Source organism: Hyperoodon ampullatus (assembly GCF_949752795.1).
Source record: "Hyperoodon ampullatus genome assembly, chromosome: 5".
NCBI classification, from domain to species: domain Eukaryota; kingdom Metazoa; phylum Chordata; class Mammalia; order Artiodactyla; family Ziphiidae; genus Hyperoodon; species Hyperoodon ampullatus.
Window position 1 is genome coordinate 76,055,134 of NC_136918.1, and position 5,128 is coordinate 76,060,261.

At 52.9% G+C, this 5,128-nt stretch overlaps 1 pseudogene across 1 annotated transcript; it reads right to left on the minus strand.

Annotated features, from left to right (window-relative positions):
* Nucleotides 1–216: 216 nt before the first annotated feature.
* On the minus strand, nt 217–4,576 carry LOC307053243 (transcription factor-like 5 protein; annotated as a pseudogene). The gene is made up of 4 exons: nt 3,929–4,576; nt 2,639–2,825; nt 2,192–2,354; nt 217–467 (listed from the first exon to the last, which is right to left on the minus strand). The product of its transcript is annotated as a transcription factor-like 5 protein (transcript).
* Nucleotides 4,577–5,128: the final 552 nt, after the last annotated feature.

A 5,128-nucleotide genomic window follows, 5' to 3' on the forward strand; every position in this document is an offset into this window, starting at 1 on the left:
GCCATGAGTCCTCCTAATGAATCTTCAAACCTGGGGGTGGTCTTGGCTACCCCCATCCACCTAGCAAAGCAAGGTGACCATTGACTCTTGCCAGCTTTCCCTCCCTTGAACACAGAAGTGCCTACACCATTGTTTTCTACAAAAAGGTGTCTGTTACCAGCACTGACTCTCACCAGCTTGGCGTCTAGGACAACTGTATACCACCGGCAGCACGCATTACCTTCTATCTCTTTCCATGCGGTTGTGCCTCTCCCTCTGCTGGGACCTGCCCCGTGGGGGCCCGCTCTGCCTCTGCTCCCCGAGGGCGGCCTGGGGCGACTCCACCGACGGCCAAGCACCCTGCGCTGCTGTGGAGTCTTCACCCACATTCTGGAGCTCTCCAAGGGTTCTTCGTTCTATGTTTGTGTCCAACTGACGTATCCTACTCCGACTCCTCTTATTTATTGCTTGTTTACATAGCGCTTCTTCTTTGCAAAAGAAGGAAAAAGTGGTATTTTAATTTTTTGATTCTTCTAAACTTACCCTCGTGAATGCTGAATATATTTTTTGGTATTTTCGATCCAAGATATAAACATGAATGGGTAAGGAGCACACAGAACCAAACAAGAAGCACTCCAAAATTCCATACAAACATCCGGCACAAGGCTCTAGGTTTCAAACTATACAACGGAACATAAACTAAATTAAAACACCCCAGAGGGCTTTCCTGGTGGCGCAGTGGCTGAGAGTCCGCCTGCTGATGCAGGGGACACGGGTTCATGCCGCGGTCCGGGAAGATCCCACATGCCGCGGAGCGGCTGGGCCCGTGAGCCATGGCCACTGAGCCTGCGCGTCCGGAGCCTGTGTTCCGCAACGGGAGAGGCCACAACAGTGAGAGGCCCACGTACCGCAAAAAAAAAAACACCCCAGGTATTATGTCATCAATACAGCTTATACAGCAATACAATCAAAAGTCCCCCTTTTAAATCAAGAGCCATTTTAACTGTCATCTATGAATAAAAAAACCAAGAAGTTGTTTGATTTTTCTGATATTCAGAAGGGGAAAAAAAAAACAAACCTAGAAATAGTTTCTCCAAAAGATTTTCTTGATATGCAATTATTCTAAGATGACAACTGATATTCTAACTGCAATGCTCAGAAGAGGACAGAACCTAAGTGGTTTAGGATTAAACACGCCCTCACCTGACAAGTGAGATTCCCCCCACAAAAGGAGTCATCACGTCATAGCTTTGACCTGTGCTACAGAAATATGTCAAATTTCTATCACAGTACAGCAGGCGTCTAAGAAATACCTGTGGTGATGTGCATTCCCGAGGTACCGTACAAAGCCAAACCCTCTACGATGAAAGAATCACTTAACACACATTTCAGAATGGTGATAACTTTTCAAAAGACATAGAGAGGAATTCACAAGTATTGGTAATATTTTGGTTCTTCAGCTGAGTAGTCAGTACAGGGACTATTTTAATTTTAACCTTTATACCTCACAAATGCTAACATATACTTTCACGAGCAATGTCATAAGAACAATGGAAAAATAATCACTGGCGTGGGAGAAAGAAGGAGAGCTCCATCCCTACCCTGTCTTTATCAGCTCTTGAAAAGCTGAGTGTGAGCTGTGTTATTGTTGGATAACTCGAAAAAGAATGTTTTCCAGGAAAAACAGATTGAGGGTTAACGTCAGGGGTAAGCAAAGTTTGCCTTCAGAAGTTTCTTTCTTTCTAAGACTTTCTGTATCACCTTATGGCCTCTTGCTCCCAACTCAATCCTTTGCCCATCTGCAGATGGTCCCCTAAAGCTCTGAGCGGATTCCAGACTCCTGCCTCACTCATGAAGTATGAAATAAGAGAAAAAAAAAAAAACCCTAAATTTGCTGTCAGTAACGAAAATGTACCTAAGTCTATCATGTTTCTGTTTAAGGAGGTTACTGTTAAGAAAAAGCAGCCCCTAAACTCAACGTTTCCAGGCCAAGGATAAACGTGATGTTCAAAATTCGCAAGGATGTTCCAAGTGAGGTGACTGGGCAGAGGGACAGAAGGATTCCTAAGATGCAAGCAGGCTTCCGAGATCCTTTCATTTGTTTATAAACCACCTCTCTCCCCTCCCCCACCCGTGGCCAAAAAAAAAAAGGGGGGGCAGAGACATCAGGCAGGAGGAGAAAGCAGCTGCCAGCTTCTGTTTTATCGCTTACCTCCTACTTTAATCCGAACGTGCTCAGGCAAAGCTTTGTTTCTACTACCCAAAGTCTGTTTAGTGGATTCAATTTACTTCTGATAACAGAAAGAAAACGCTCTCGGCAATCCAATATCCTGATGCTTGGTAGCTTCAAGTACAGAACGTGAGTTACTAGAACTCTGGAAAACAATGAAGCAACCGGAACGTTATCAACAGGTGACAATCTCCTCTCTACGCACAAATAAAATGCATTTTAATAGAAGTAACGTCAAAGTTATTCACATGAACTTGAAGAACTTTAGGTGCACTAAGGATTTTTAAATATCCCCGAACCACATAAATACTCTCGATTTTAACAAGTTATCGAGCTCAATGAAAGACAAAAACAGCCTTGGGACCTAACTAAAATACAATTTATCCACTTAACACAAAAGAGCAAAGGTTCGCAAATCATTTTCCCTACCTGTGTTTGTGAAAGATTAGAATTTCCACTAGTAGAGCAACTATTTGCAGTTAACAGAGGGTATGTAAATTGAAGAGCAGTAGTTGCAGCAGCTGTTTTGTTTTTCACTCATGTTCTACATTTGTTTTGTTGCTGATGAAGTGGAACACTCATTAATCCGGATGGATGGCGAATAAGAGTTACCAAACTGCCAAGACAAAAGAAACCCAGAAACACATGAAGAGTATGTGGCAGGTAAGTTTCCTGAAACACCACAATCACTATCACACTCTAATGGCTAACATTTGATTTTCTGGATAGGAACTCGAATCTGTTACCATGAATGCCCCCCATCATGGAAATCTCTACAAAGCAATTATCAGCTAGTGTTGTAGGGGACAAGTTCAAACTTTCTTCCTCACATTGGAAGGTGTGGCTGTGTGTCATCTTTTAGTTACACCTCCCTTCCCATTACACTTCTGACACCAATCTCTGGTTTTTTCTGGCCATCCTCCAAAATCTGACGACTATGGGCAAAACGGGGAAAACTACAGGGTGGGGACAGACAGAAAGCTGAGGAGACACCCTAGCAGACAGGCTACTCCTCTCCGATAGTTGTTGCTGCGAGATCACTTATGGGCTGGCAGTCTGGCTGAAGGATGAAGCTGCATTTTACACTCAAAGCCTCACAACATGACGTCTGTCCTCCCAGGGGATGCATCTGTGCAAGATCAGGTCAGCCTCAAGCTGAGTCAACAGAGGGGGAAGCAGAGGTCTCTCCTGACATTTAGGTGGGTGATTTGGGGACAAAACCTTTGTTCCTCAGGAACACGTGTGCACTTATCTCAACTCATCTCTCTTCCACATGCAGACGCAGAGCGCACACCGCAAAGGTAATGCTGCAGGCTCTGTACTTAATATCTGCTTGCTGTGCCTGCACAGAGCACACAAACTTTCAGCTCAGCCTCCACACCCACTGAGGTCTGCTCCCTGTTAAGATGCAAGCTGCAGTGAGGCCGCTGGCCTCTGCAGAAAACCCGGGTCTACATCCAGACCGAGGCTGGTGCTTCTCTGCACAGGACCCTGGTCTACACCCGGACCCAGGCTAGTGCCTCCCTGCAGAGGCCCCTGGTTCCACCCGGATACAGGCCGCTGGCCTCTGCTGAGGACCCTGGTCTACACCCAGACCCACGATGGTGCTTCTCTGCAAGGACCCTGGTCTATACCCGCACACAGCCTGCTGCTTCTCTGCACAGGACCCTGGTCTACACCCTGATCCAGCCGGGCCCGCTCCCTGGGGGATGCACCCACTTGTTGAGCGCCATGCCAGGCTCGGGGGGATCCGCACCGCGCGGGGCTGGCGGGGGCTCGGCTGCTATGCTGTTGAAGCCGTCCTCCAGGCGGACGCGCACCGCCCACTTGGCCCGCACCTCGGTCGCGCCCTCCACGTTCTCCTTGACGCCGCCGTCGGGCGCCTTGGGCCGGGGTGCGCCGGCGCCCGGCACGTCGGCGCCCGGCGTCTTCTCGGCGGCGCGGGGCGCGCCCGCCTCGCTCAGCAGCATCATGCGCAGCTCCTGGAAGTCGATGTGGCCCAGGCACTGGTTGGCGCCCGCGAAGCCACCATCGGCCAGCGCAGGCGGCACAGCACCGGGTACACGGGCGGCGCGACACCGCCGCCGCGCCCACGGCCGCAGCGAAGCCCCCCGCCGCTGCGCCCGACGCCGCCGCCGCCAGGAAGCAAGAGTTGACGCGCGTCTCGAGCTCGCCGTCGGCCGCCGCCGCCTCCATGTGCGAGTAGAGGATGTGCTGCAGCTGCATGTACTCGATCTCCGTCATCTCCACAAGGCTCAGCTCGCTGGTCCTGAAACTCAGCCCCGCCTCGCCGAGCGCCGCGTCCGCGCCCTCGGGGCCCGCCGGCCCGCCCGCCTGCGGCGGCTCCTGCTGCCCGGGACCCGACATGCCTGCGCCAAAGGCGTGTGGCGCGCGGGCGGGCCGGCTGGGCCAGGCCGGGCGGTCGGGTACGCACAAACCGACGGCCGCGGCGGGGCTGTGCCGCCCGCCCGCAATGGCGGACCCTCCCGGGCCCCACCCCGCCCCGCCCGGAGGCCCCACCCCGAGGGCGGGCCACACTCACCGCCGCCCCGCCCCCGCGGCGGCGCCCCTTCCCGACCTGCGCGCCCATGTTGGGGGCGCGGGGTTCTGGTGGCGGGGGCGTGGCGCGCGGGTCCAGGCCGTCCAAGTCCAGTGCCTGAGGGGCCAGACCACCCGGGTCGAGTGTCCGCAGGGCCGGGCCGCCCGGATCCCAATGTCCAAGGGGCCAAACGCCCGAGTCCAGTGTCCGAGGGTCAGACACACCTGGGTCGAGTGTCCGCGGGGCCGCCCGGGGCCTGGCCGGGTATCAGGGCGCATGCAAGAGACACCTCTCTAGGTAACGCTTCACCACCAGTCCACGTATCCACGGGGTGCCCTGCGGTCCCCCCCTTCTCGGGACACGAGGCCTGCAGTAAGCCC